Source organism: Erythranthe guttata, chromosome 9, assembly GCF_056151865.1.
Source record: "Erythranthe guttata isolate IM_541 chromosome 9, IM_541, whole genome shotgun sequence".
Classification (NCBI taxonomy): domain Eukaryota; kingdom Viridiplantae; phylum Streptophyta; class Magnoliopsida; order Lamiales; family Phrymaceae; genus Erythranthe; species Erythranthe guttata.
Window position 1 is genome coordinate 4,841,765 of NC_142541.1, and position 15,097 is coordinate 4,856,861.

A 15,097-nucleotide genomic window follows, 5' to 3' on the forward strand; every position below is an offset into this window, starting at 1 on the left:
CAACTTTTTTTTGCCCTAGGAATCGTCGCCGATGTAGTCGTTTTATGAGATTTTGGGTTTGGAGGTGGAAGTTTTCGAAAGATTGGAGTTGCGAGATTTTGGGGATTTGATCGGTTTCAATTTTGCGGGATTTGTTTTCTTTTTTTCTTAATTGAGTCATGGCTTACACAAGGCTATTTTGGGAATCGTCAAAATAGAGGGTCTACTCCTAAATTAGAAATGTGGGTCCACTCTTATTAAAAAAACACAAGAGGGAGTTCTCACTAATAGCCCATTTTTAAAACATGCCCTCATTTAATATTTCTTGAGGCTTTGCTTTTTTTCTTTGCAATTATTATTATTTTCTATATTATTTATTTCTAAGGAAGAGCCCTTCCAACCACAATTCACAACATGTTTATTATTTCTTATATTTTCTTAAATATGTCATAAATAATCGGATGTAACATAGAACTTCCCAACTCTTTATGACCTTGTACATTTAAGCGGATCATCGTTACAACTTACACACACACAAAAACACACACACACCCCCACACACACACACATAAAGTTGAACTTGGTTAAATTCCATGTTGGACACGTATACATAGATAGGTGAACCCAATACTACCCTTCGAAGAATGTCGTCAGAAATTGAACATGTACACTAAATTAGAGGGAGCAAACATTTATTATTTATTTTTATACGGTATGATTTTATACATTAAATATTATTCCAATTGAAGTAACATATATATTAGGTCAAGTTAGCCTTGTTTTTTTCTTGTATCTACCTATATTCTCTTTATCATTGTCATTCAAATCTCTCTATAAATATATATAATTGTGCCAAATACAAACAGTGCAAAGAAAAATACTTTAAACGGTATGTTTGAAGATTTCTATAATTAAAAAATATTATATATTTTCTAACATATATGTAGGGCTTATTCCAATAAGTCCATCATGGGCTACTTATTCATAAATGACCCTTTTGGTAGGGCTGATCCAGTGTTATTGATCTCACAATCCATCCGGATCTCGAATTTGGTTCAGCCCAACCCATTTCCGGATTGTTCTTGGGCCCGGGCTCCCATCCCTCAATCATTGGATTTTGGATCCAGCCTGTGGTGGTGAGATTGGGTAATCCAATCCCTCTCTCAGCCCAAGCCTCTGGATATTACACCTAAATGCCCTGACCATTTATTTATATTTATAAGTGTACCCATATATATATATATATATATCCCCAAATGGATTTCCCCAGCTCTATTCTTCTTTCCCGTCGTCTCGCAACTTCACCATCGTTTAGCCACAGTTTTTCGTCGTTCCCCCTTTTTTTCTTGTCTCGAAATTTGGGCTTCGGTTGATTTATCTCCCAATTTTCTAACCTTGTTCATACACGTTATTTCAGGACCCCTCTTGTTGGATTGCGTACACACTTCCATATTTAGACTCGTCTGTGGATTGTGGGGGTACGCTTAATAAAGTGGCACTTCTGGCTACTGTTTGCGGTGCAGAGACTCCATTCAATCACTACTTGTTCAGATTAGTTAAATTGGGTTCTTTGTTTTCCATTTAATGAACGAATCTGGCATTGGTGATTTTTTCTCAATTTACACTGTTTAAGCACTTGTAGCTTAGTTGATGAATGGTATTATTTGTTGTACTAGTGATGTGAATGATATTATTTGATATTATATTTTGAGTTACAAGTAGATTTACTATCTCATTTAGGAAATTAATAGATACGTGGTTCTGTAAATAGTTTATTTATTTACATAATATAGTCACAGTGAAATTTATTCATTTTCTTTTCTTCCTCATGGTTTCTTTTTCCTGATAGGTCCACACAGATGGTCGAGGAGAACACCGCTATGACTTCCATGTCGTTTATAGTGCTTCTTATAGGGTTCTGGTGCTATACGTGTGTGCTTATTGCAATGGCAAGTTAATATATTTTTTTAATTTTTTTCTATACACAAATCTTGAAGTTGATGCTGAATTTTGTTACCTTTTGTAGATTATTGTAGCTAAACTCAACTTTCGCTAATTATTGATTTTGCAATACGATAAATTGGATGAGAGGGGAATCTATACCATGTTGAGTGAAACTGAAGAATACTCAATTTCTCCAGAATTTGAACATCATTTAGAATCGTAAGATGCAAAATTTTAATTTACCAGAACGAAAGTAGGAAGTCATGTCATCGGTATATTCAAATTCATATATTTTGTTTTATGAGATGTTACATAAATAAATTTATTGCTGCAATTATGCAGATGGGGCAGCCGCTATCATTAGATGACATTGAATAAGACATCCCAGTTAACTCAGCAGAATTGATAACTCGATCCAAGTGGACATTTATGACTTCACAGGTTTAATTTCTTTTCTGTATACGATCGTTTCACGAGTTTTTATTAAGTCACTTTGGTATATTTATATATCTCATGCACAAGATAATTCACTTTTTTTATCGACTAAAATTGCTAAGTATCTTGAGAACTTGTGTAACTATAACATGTAATTTTATTCAATCCCTATTAAGTAAACTGAGGGAATTGTTGGAAATCAACTGTAGTAGCACCTTGTATTCGATCGGCCATGGTATACATTGCATCCTTGTGGGACAAGTGAATGGATGAAGCTGCTCATAAATTCTGATGCTTCAGTTGCTCAAAATCCAATAAGTGTAGAAAAATATATGGTATTGTGGTTTTCAGTGGTTGGGCAAGTTTTTTATCTTAAAATTATTTTTGAGACGCTTAATTTTGTTGCTACATAATCTATATATAGGTTACTAGAAGTACGGAATGAGGAAAAAAAACACTGTTTCAAAATTGAAAAAAAAGTATTTCAAAATCAACAGATTTAAATAATTCCATTCCAATTTTCACTCCATACAATAGCTATAATAGTTACACATTCTGATCAATATTACTAGCCCTTTTTTGCCATTGCTTTATTTGTCTGCATAAAGCATTTATCATGTTACTGATTGTATTTTTGTATTACCCATATGAAATTTAGCAATACTGCGTTAGCAGCTGAGAGATTCGGATTTTTCACGGTTGTTCGGCTGAAGGAAGCCAGCAACTCTTTATTTCCGTCAACGCCCTTCAAAGGCGACTCGATCCATCCTTTACAATCGAATCCGAAATCTTGCACACCGTTTATTATCTTTTCAAGAACCTATGAATCATCAAATACATCAAATACAAAAAATACATGATATTGTTTAGTCCTTAATCTTCATGCCTTCAGATAAACAAACAAATATATATTGCATAAATGAAGAATATGAAATCGTGATAGTTAAGGTTTTAATCGAGATCTTACCTCTTGATGGAGCTCATATAAATAAAATTTATTTCGGAAAAATAAAATTTGTGAAAAAGAAAACTGTATTTCAAGTGAGAGGCTGCAATTTGAGAACCCTGAAAATTTCTTATTGGGTGGGAGGTGAAATTTGTAAAGGAGTTGGGGTGGTATTATATTAATATAAATAAAGGTAAGGGTTTTCGCGTAATTTACTACAAAATAACAATCAATCAAGCCAACCATATATGAGATAAACATCTAGGATTTAATCCTACATAAACGAATCCAAAGAACCAAGTGCAATATTGTATCCACCAAAATCAAATCCCTACAGTGTATTTTGACAACGATACTTTAATCCCTTCCCAACCCATCACTCCAACCAAAAGAGCCCAAAGGGGTATTTTTATTTTTTACAAAAACATACAGACAATGTAAAGAGGTGTGTAAAAGACAAAAATATCCCTACATTTTAATATGCTCCAATTTCATTATTTGATCAAATTTAAGCTAATTTTGATAACAATCTGCGTAAACATAAATACTTACATGCTTGTAAAAAAGAACCGGAATTGTGAAACATGAAAAATTGATTGAGGCTTGCTACACAATTCCATCAGGACAATATTTATGGGATGCCGAAAGTGTGCACTCTTTTCTCCATAGTATCTCAAGGTACAATAATCGGTTATCAAATATTTGCACTAAAATCAGTCCCACTAATATCGAATTTTTGCAATAAATCGAGTCAATAATTGGCTAAATTATGACTTCATTTATAAACGTTAAAACGTCAATTCGTGAAGGGATGTGAATATTGAAGATAAATATTGGTCCAAGCAGGCATAACTATTCGGGGTGTTTGTTCTGCAATGTTGGAAACGCGTCTATTCACAATTGCCACCAGAATAATTGGGGTTGGGCTGTAGACTTGGGCTTTTTAATTGCTTGTTATTATTGGGCCAACCAATTTAATTAAGACTAAATGCCCAAATTAAATTATTTTAATCCAAAAGTAATATCTTCTTGGAAGCTCTAGTCCAAGTTTAAACCTAACTCGCCCGTTGATTCGATGACGGTGGTGGCGCTCACGCACTTGCCTTTTGAACGTTGACCATCTATGTTTTTTCTCCAATCCACTATATCTACTTTAGAGACAATTTTCATTCAACCTGTCATGGTTTTAACAAGTAATATATGAAATTAATATTCTTATGTAGAATAACACAATCCAATTAATATTACTCAATATTAATTAGTCAAAAAATCATAGTATAAACCATGAACGTTCCAACAATTCGTCACATGAATAAAATGTTTTTCAAATCTTATCACATGAGACATAACTGTTGAAATTGCATTTAGGAATGGCACGACATCGGTATAGGTGAAATATTTCATCTTGAACCTTCTCTTGTTAAATGTTATCGGATTTACTTAGCTAATCAGTGAATTATTTCGTCTTGAATAGTTGAACATTTGTGTAAACCAAACAATAAACTTAACACCGTACTTTACAGGCTAGTTACAAGTTCTTGGTTGTGTTTGTCTTTTTCCTAGAAGAATTCCAGCATTTAAGAATTCTCAACGAGCAGACCCAACCGACACTAACGTAGGTGACCGTATCTATAAAGAGTATTATACTATAGCTCATTTGTACTTTACAAGATATAGATTTCATTTAAAGAAATGGCTTAACATTTTTAAACATCATAGATTCCACTTATTGCATCACATGAATAAGATGGAGTTACACTCTTAAGAGCTAACTTAATTTAAGCTACAAAGAATTGGTTGTCCTATTGAACTTAGTGTTGTAGTAGGTGACCGGCAAGCGAGGTTGTGGTGTTTCTTGTACTTGTCTAAAACTATCGATTTCTTATTAATGAAATTCATCTATTGGCATTCTATATTGGTAGTCCCATGGATATAGTATTAACGAGTTACTCTATTACTATGAATTGGTCTAGTAGAATCATGAGATAATTCAATATAAGTAATGTAATTGTTAAAGCAATTCCTAGTCGATGGGTTACGCCAATAATGAGGATACCAGGATTTTCCTTTCGAGAGTAGCACTTAGTGTATGTGTATTGCGTCCCATCAGCCATCGATGTTGTGACATCGGCATACTTGAGTGGGCGCTCATATATATGTACTCAATGAACCTCCTCGCCCTAGAAATCTCTAATTGGTTCCCATTTATCGAGTAGAGGTTTCTATGGTATAGTTGTACACCATTAATCCTGAATACCCAGACATCACCGTGACTTTACTAGAGGACTAGTTGTATCGTGACTTGTTCCTAAGTCTCATCGAAGATCCAATGGCTAATGTTCGTGAAATCCGAAATCTAGTGTGAAATCTATGTATTGTAATAGGGATTCATCCAGTGATAACTCATTTGATGTCATGTGTATTCTATCAGTTTATAATCTATGAAATCTTTGGCCAACGTTGATAATGGATGATTAGAGAAAAATGCTTTCTCCAAGTCACGCATAAACGGATTATATTACTTAGAACGTTCACACAATTATCAAACATGTAAGACATCTAGGTGGACCAATGCCTCTTGTTTGATTGGAACATATGCATTGAAAGGATCGTACTGTATGCTTACACGGTTCTTCCAGACACTTCATTTGTATCTAGGAATCATGATTCGTAGTTGCTAGATGCCAATCTTAATTCGTTGGGAATTCACCGATTTGATCGACGATTAAGTAAAACAAGTTTTGTCTTAATTGAGACTCTAGAGAGAAATCCGTATAAGAACAATGTGTTGTTCGAATCGCAAAGAGTTGTGAGCCACCGCTATCATACACATGAACCATTGAGGGTCACATTTTTCGTGTATTAGAGATCCTTGAATACAATTAATTAAGATCAAGTTGTTGATAGAATAATTAAAGGTCAATGTGATTGGATCCAAGGTTTGTAATTTTTTATTATGTATTGGAATATATTTAGTAGGCTTTAAACTCATTCACCTTAATGAACATTTAACTCGCTCCTAGATAAACCTTTAGTAAATGGATCCGCTAGAGAGTAAACGTCTGACAATATATGTCTACGACCAATATGTCGAGACTTACCTTAATAATTAATATATTATGAGCTCTAAGCGTTGTTGTTTGATTATCACTAAATTGGATATCCAATTTTCATGACTATATCATCAAGAACATATACAAGCCTATTTGACTTGTAGCCAAACATCCCCACATTTTGAGATATTTGTAGTTCAACTTTATATATTTTCATAACTTATTATAAGGAATGTTATCGTATTTCCTGTGCGGATCTCTATTTAATATATCATTATCATATGAAGAGCCCCCCCCCCCCCCCCCCCCCCCCCCCCACCCCACAAGTTGTCCGATAAACTCGAGTATAATCGTATCTTCAAATTTTGATTTTTCCATTTAGATACCCCTTTTGGTGTGAATAGGGTGCATTAATTTGATGAATATCTATTGCACACACTTGGGCAAATGGTTTTTCATATTACCTGCCTCTACCTGAATAAGAAGTTTTATCTTCTTATTTAGCTTTAACCTTTTCAGTTCTACGTAAGATAGCCAAAGTACAGTTGAGCGATAAACATGATATATTTGGTCACATTCCAGGCGAATGTCATAATTCGCAAGAACATTCTAAGGTTTTAATAAGAGGATTTACAATCAAAGATTTGTCAGGTGTGAAATCCCATTGTATTTGACGAGTTTGTATTTCACAAATACATCTATTGCATAATTCTCACACATATTCAAGAAGTTTAAAACAATAGTGATTTTACACTAAAAAAAAGGGGACATGTATGTATACATATTTTATATAGCCTTGTATAAAAACACCAAGTCAAACGAAGGAAATTTTTCAGGAAAATGTATTTGTGAAATTTTTTTTGGAATCAAACTCTTCGTTTTACTTACTTTAACATATAAATAAATTTTACAAAGATAATAGGATCTTACTAATCATAGCACGAAAGAATATGTTATTAATAATATTTATTAGCTTTGTTCTTGCCGATAACGGCTACATATGCGTTAAAGAGACCAACATATAGGTATCATTTTCTTACATAGAACCCTCATTTGGTTAGCACAAGTTTATCCAACTCAAAAGCCAACTTGAACCCTTTATTAGATATGACATACCACTTATTAAGTTCTTCCTTATATCCAGAACATGTAGCACATCGTTCAAGGTATCATTCTTCCCAAAAGTGAACTTTAGGATCACTTGAACTTGTCATTCAACCATCAAATAAAGATCATTTCCCATGAAAAGCTTTTGTTCTTGGTCCAACTTATTGTAGGAAGAGAACATTCTCTTGTCATAGCAAATGCAACGAGTAGCCCCTGTGTCTACCCACCATCATTGAGTAACGTTCAATAGGTAGACCTCTGTTACAACCGCTAAAATGTGCATGTTGTTGTTATCAGAAGTAGCTAATCCCTCAGTGACACTTGCTTTATTTTTATTGTTGTCTTTGCAGTGGCGACAATCCTTAGCAAGGTGTCCATTATGTACACAAACAATGCACGCCATGGTGAACCTTTTGTTCTTTTTGTTGGGTCCTATGTATGACGCCGGAGCCTTTCGCTTGTTAGTTTGCTTCGACCTTTCCACAACGTGTGCCTTAGCAATGTTTTGATCATCCTTATCAGTAATTTTATTTTCCTCCTTGGTCTTAAGTCTTGTTGTGAGTTATTTCATTGTCCATTCGATAACACATATCTTGTGCCTTAGATAGTGTATGAACTCCGTTCAACTAGGTCAAAACTTTCCAATTATGGCCGCAACTTGATATAATTCACTCACCTCATGACCCTCGACGACAATATCGTAGAATATGAGATGAAGTTCGTTCACTTGTTAACGTACTTCATACGATGCAAACTCTCTTTCCTTCTTAGAACCACGAAGCGGAAGAATAGGGGGTGCTAATATTATTTGAACGAAGCCGAATTAGCGCATGACTCTATCGGACATGTAACACTCGATAATATCCATCCATGGGATAGCATCGTGATGAAGTGTCTTCTCCACATCACGAGCCACATTCAGGCCAACTGGAGCCCAATTTACGTATTATAACAAAAAAAAATTAAGATAAACACAATTAAATAAGGAAATGAAACATTAAGTTATGTCAGTTACTTACATCCGATAAACGTAAATGATCAAAACGTTGATGATACTCAAGCACCCTGTCGTCCTCCTTCAGAACCACGTGTGACAAACACCACCTTATACAACATGACTCTCCAATGACATGTGCATTAACCACTGTAGGCCGAAAACAAAAGAAATACTCGTATGTTTAATACTGGAAAAAATTAAAAAAATCATTTTAAATATAACAAAATATTGCTTATGTTATATAAATAAATAATTAAAAAAGGACAGAAATAAATAATTACCTCTAACAACGTCAGTCATCCATAAATCTACTTTGCCTCAGTTCGTGAACCCATGCCCAACTGTCATTACCAAAAGCTCAATGTACCGGAACTAGAAAAGTACTCTCCAATCTGATCGATGTGCTATATAAGTGGACCAAGATCGGGTTCACTCTTGCTCCACTTTTATCGATGAATAAAAATGATCCCAACAAGTAAGTGATGTATGCTCACACCTTACACTCGGTCGAAGTGGTGGAATGATCTCTGTATAGCTCATGCAACTCTTCTAATAGGGCGCCACGTTGAACCACCAAAGCTTCATCTGTAGAATATGGGTACCGATGGCCCTCACTCTGGACACGATCACCAATCTCTTCTCTATATTAGTGAAAAGACGATGTCCACTAACTCGCTACCCCATGATATAATATAAATCATCGAGTATAATAGTCATCTCTCCAAACGACATATGAAAGGTGTTGGTTATCGCACTTGTATAATATGTCCGGCTGCCACTTGCATAATATGTTCGGCTGCCACCGCTCCATGGAAGCCTCTATCAAATGGTTATTATGTTGAGGGATTACACAACAACGCAATTGGAAAAAACTTGTACCCTTCAAAAATGAAATGGAACGAGCATCGGTAGGGCCAGACCATCAATAACTTCTGGACGGGACTGCAATTTCACCATAGATCGCACTTGTACAAGACATATATCCACTTTTAAGTATACAACAATCTAATAAATGCATGTTAAACTAAAATTGAATAAAAAATAATAAATATTACCTTTCCCTTGCTTATGTCATAGGCAACATGAGACCCAAAACTCGATATTAAGTCAGTCCGAGTAGGTTCACCTGGTGCCAGACGAGTCAACCGCCACAATCGAGTAGCATCTTGGCTAGAAATAGCAACGCAATGTGAAGTATGACCTCAGACAAGAGTAATCGAGGATGTAGGATTGTTGTCGCCATTGTCATTGTCATCTAATACAAAACCAGACCTACTATGGATAATGATATAGCGACTAAAAATCTACGTCATCGACATCATCCTTATGATGCGTCGGCTCCACATGGGTCTCACCTAGTTCCTCCGACACCACTTGTGGCTCCGCATCCACCGGTCGCATATTGTGATCACCTCGACATTATGATTCGATAATTTTACGCTTATGTGTTCTACATTCTAGTTGTGCAATACTCTCTCCTCCACCGATTCTTCGGGTACAATAAATCCATCTGACTGCATGACACGAGACATAGAATCCTGTCTTTTTCCGCCTCCGAAACGTGTCAACATTTACAAATCAAGAAATAAATAAATTAATTATTAAATAATAATCAATTAAGTAATTAATAAAACAAAATAAAAGTTAATGAAACTAAATTACTATTGAAAAAAAATATTGGACCGAACGTGGTATCTAGTTCATGCGAGAAATCGGTGTTTACACGCCTTGTTTGGGCATGAAAGCGTTAGCTTCACGCCTGAACTGGTGGTCCGACGCTCCGATCCACACTCACCCCGACCGTCCGCCCCCCAACCCAACGCCCAGTGCAGACGTCTACACGGAAATGCACGCCCAAAGCGGGCAACCAAAATTCATTTCTACGCATAAACTGGGCGTGAGAATGATTTTTGGCTGCCCGTTTCGAGCATGAAAGCAACACATATTCGAAAAAAAAACTCTTAGAAATCAGTTTCTAGAGTTTTTTAAACATATAATTAATGAAATAATTGATATATAAGTACTTGGGGTTATAAATTACCTTCAAATCTTCAATAATTGTTGAATTTTCGGAGCGCGATGAGAGGATTTGTGAGGGTGTTTGTGACTTTGGGGGTTTAAGTGGGTTTGGGATTTTTAGAGAGCGATAATTCGTTTTCGAATAAATAGTATTCGTAAAAATGGAAGCGTAGAAATCATTTTAGAACCACAATTTTATTTTATTGATTTTCTTAAATAAATAAGCTATACCTTTTTTTTTTGAATAATATACTTTGTTGTACCAACTAAAAAAATATGTATTTAAATTAATTGAAATGCTAATTGCAGCGGGACTTTTACTGAAGTTAACTTAAACACTGCAGTACTCTCATTTCTCACTTTTCAAACTTTTAAAAAAATTCGAAACGCTCTCAACTCAAAAATTCTGAAATCTTTGAATCTGAAGCTCGTTTCACAAATTTTACTACCGACCAACAACAACTTCAACGACCGATTTTGATTACGATTACGAGGTAAAACAAGCACGAAAGCAAAAAAAAGGGTTTCGTTCCTATATATATATATATATATATATATATATATATATATATATATATATATATATATATATATATAAGTTTCGTCTGTAAAGAACGAAACATACCTTTTCTTTAATTATTTAAAAAAATTAAATTGCTTTGTATTAAAATACTAATTATTATATTATTATTTTTATATTTTGGTAGGATAATGAAGACGAATGTGATGATGAATATGAGAATGAATTTGAGAATCCCAACATGTGTTATGATGTTCCTCAGAACACGTCTGTATCTAAGGATCACATTCATTATTTCAATGTGGATTTTGCGTTTGAAACAAGCGAATCATTAGTGGTTTTCATGAACCAAAAACATTGTTGCTGCTTATGGTCATTGATAAGATCATATTGCACGGTGTTAACATCTCCGGTAGAAGCACTAATCCAACTCTTGGATGAACTGTGAGCACCTCCACCCTATTCGTAGTCACCAATAGTTGCAACATATAACTAAAACAACAAAAACATAATATTTTATAAAATCAGAATTACCTGTTAGCCGACGTGTTCCCAAAATGCAATGTTTTATTAGTCCATGCCTTGACATTTTTTTCCTTATAAATCAACCAAGTCTCATTGAGGTATGCTATCAGTTTGGGATAAAAACCATAACATCTAACCATTTGGTCATAATTTTTATAGTACTCTGCTTGTGTTGTTGATTCCACAAGCTTTGCCCTATGTACGCGCCAGAATAAAACCCCGTGTTTATTATTGCCCTATAAATTTCGACACATTTTTTTTGACATTTCTATTTATATGAAACAAACACATGAAATGTTCAAAACATGGAAATATATCAGGCAATGATTTCAAGAGTCTCAATTCCCGATCCGTCAAGATCACACCAGGTTCCAGACCTCTCAATATACATCTCATACAACTCAGATCCCATCCATAGGTGTATGCATCTTCCTGCGACATGAAAGCAACAACAATTGTGAAATTGAAACCAACAAGAGTAACCACAATTATTTTATGAAGTGGCATTTGATACCTACATCAAATATTTTGTACCTCAAAATCTAAATATCGAACTCAATCAGATTACAATAAATACAAAACAAACGAAAATAGATTACATACCTGTTGGTTTTGTAAGTGCAGTTCATCATAGGGCTGTGCGTTGGTTGGTTTGGTTAAAAACCGGGTATAAAACAAACCCAACCCATCCAACCAACTTTGGCAAATATTGGAAACCATTATCGACCCAACTTACATGGGTTGGGTGATGGTTGAAAACCAATTTAATGGGTTGGTTGGTGGTTTGGTTGATGGTTCATCCATCTAAATATTTTTTAATTTTTTTTAATATTTTATTACTTGTTACAACGCTATATTTTTTTATAAATTAAATGCGACTAGTTCAATAATATTCAAATAAAAGATTCAAAACATTACGGGCATATATATTGCAATTAAACATAAATAGTTCAACAAATAATAATCGTCCAAATATTTAGACTGTATATCTTAAAATTAAAATAGTTAAAATTAGATAATTATGTTAGATTTATTGCTTTTAGGATTTTGATCAATATTAAACAATTTAATAAATGTGATATAAAATAGAAATTTGAAATTAAAACTATTAAATATTTTAATTAAAATTAATAAATAATAAATTAATGAATAAAGTTGGTTGGCCGATATTAACCGACTAACCAACTTTTTAGCATATTAGAAACCATTATCGACCCAACTATACATGGGTTGGTTGACATTATCGACCCAACTTAAATGGGTCGGTTGATGGTTGATTAACCATCACAAATTGTGGGTCGAAAATGGGTTGGTTGATGGTTAAAACCGATCCATGCACAGCCCTAGTTCATCAATATAACATGATGAAATAGGAGCGACAAACATCATATCAGTCACTGTATCACCGGCTTCATTACTTCGATGCTACTATTAATATTCACTTTGTTTAAGGCTATGCATCACATGTTGTATCACTGTCTTCCCCGCTATATTCTTTTTGTTTTCATCTTCTCAACTTGGCTGTAGATATGTTTAACGGACGCCGTTGTTTGCGGATTATCCTTCCTCAATCGATCCATAATTAGTGATTGTTTCACATGACTCCTTCTTAGTAATTTGACTACCTCCAACTGTTCTGCTGTCAGACGATTATTCGGACATTGTCCTGTAGGATACAGTTTCATCTTGTGAGTGTATTCAAAAAGTCATTCGCCATAGTCCTGTTAGAGTAGGTGACCAACAAGCCAACATGTGGTTGTGGTCTTTCATTTATTCTTGTAATAAATAATCATTTTTCGTATTAATGATAAAACACCTTGTGGCATTCTATATCTTTGTCCCTTGCATAAGCATAGATATAGTCCTTGCTGTTATTATAATTACTTATATTTGATCTAGTAGGATCATGAGATATTTACTTAAGTATTATAACTGTTAAACCATGTTCCTAGTCGAAGGGTTACACCACCAATGATGATATCGACATTTCCTATTAAGAGACTAGCACTTAGTGTATGTGTAATGCATCTCATCAGTAAACGATATTGTGATATTGACATACATAAGTGGGTGCTCGTAAGTTGACGAGTTCACTAAACTCCCTCATCCTAGACATCTCTAAGTGGTTCTCAATAATTGAGTAGAGATCTCCAACACAGGGGTATATGCGCTGTCGGAGATGCTGTGGTATCTTGTGCAAGGACGGGTACAAAATACAGACAACATCGTAGAAGTCCAGCTGAACTAGGGGCGGACTATAGGTGTCGGAGCGACTAGAACAAGTAAATATCACGCATCACCTGGAAGAGGGTAGTGTACCTCGTAGCTCAAACCTCCTATCGGACCGCAACAACATGGCTCCACATGTCTAATCATATACCTCGATACAGTCTGTCTGAAACCAAACTGCCGTAAAACACAGTTCGCCATGTACGGCTCGACTGTACTCATAAATTGGATTGTGCTTTAAGAGAGCGTACGAGGAACGCGAATATGTATATGCACACCATACGACATCCAGTCAACCTAAACAATCACATTTACATAATAAATTAAAAATGCAACGAAAATAAAAGATGCTACTATTTAAAAAAAAATGTACCGCTATGTTGCCTGGCAACTTTCGGATCTGATACAAGTCATACGGGACTACAATTTCCCCATAGATCGCACTTGTACAAAATATATCCACTTATAAGTGTACAACAATCTAATAAATGCACTTTAAAATAAAAGCGAATAAAAATTAATAAATACTACCTTTCCCTCACTTATGTCATAGGCAACATGAGATTCAAAACTCGGTATATAGTCAGTCTGAGTAGGCTCACCTGGTGCCTGACCAATCAACCGCCACAATCAAATAACATCATAGCTAGAAATAGCAACGCAATGGGAAGTATGACCTCAGGCAAAAGTAGTTGAGGACGGAGGATCGTTGTCGCCATTGTCATCGTCATTTAATACAAAACCAGACTGACTATGAATATTGATATCGCGAATAAAAACTTACATCGCCAACATCATCCTTATCATGCGCTAGCTGCGCATGCGTCTCAACCAGTGTCTCCGACACCGCCTGTGGCTCCGCATCCACTGGTCGCGTACTACGACAACCTCGCCATTTTGATCGGTAACTATACGCTTATATGTTTAGCATGAAATCCTTGTCTTTTTCCTCCTCCGAAACGTATCAACATTTACAAATTAAGAAATAAATAAATTAATTACTATAGGTAATTAATAAAAAAAAGTTTTTCAAACTAAATTATTATTAAAAAAACTATTGGACCGAACATGGCAGCCAGTTCATGAGACTAATCAGTGTTTACACGCCTTGTTTGGGTGTGAAAGCATTAGCTTCGCGCATGAACTAGTGGTCCGTCCGTCCGATCCATACTCAACCCGACCGTCCGCCCCCAACCCGATGTCCAATGTAGACGTCTACACTGAAATGCACGCCCAAACTGGGCGTGAAAATGATTTTTGGCAGCCCGCTTCGAGCGTGAAAGCAGCGTATATTCGAAAAAGACTATGCAAATCGATTAATAGAGTTTTTAAACATATAATTA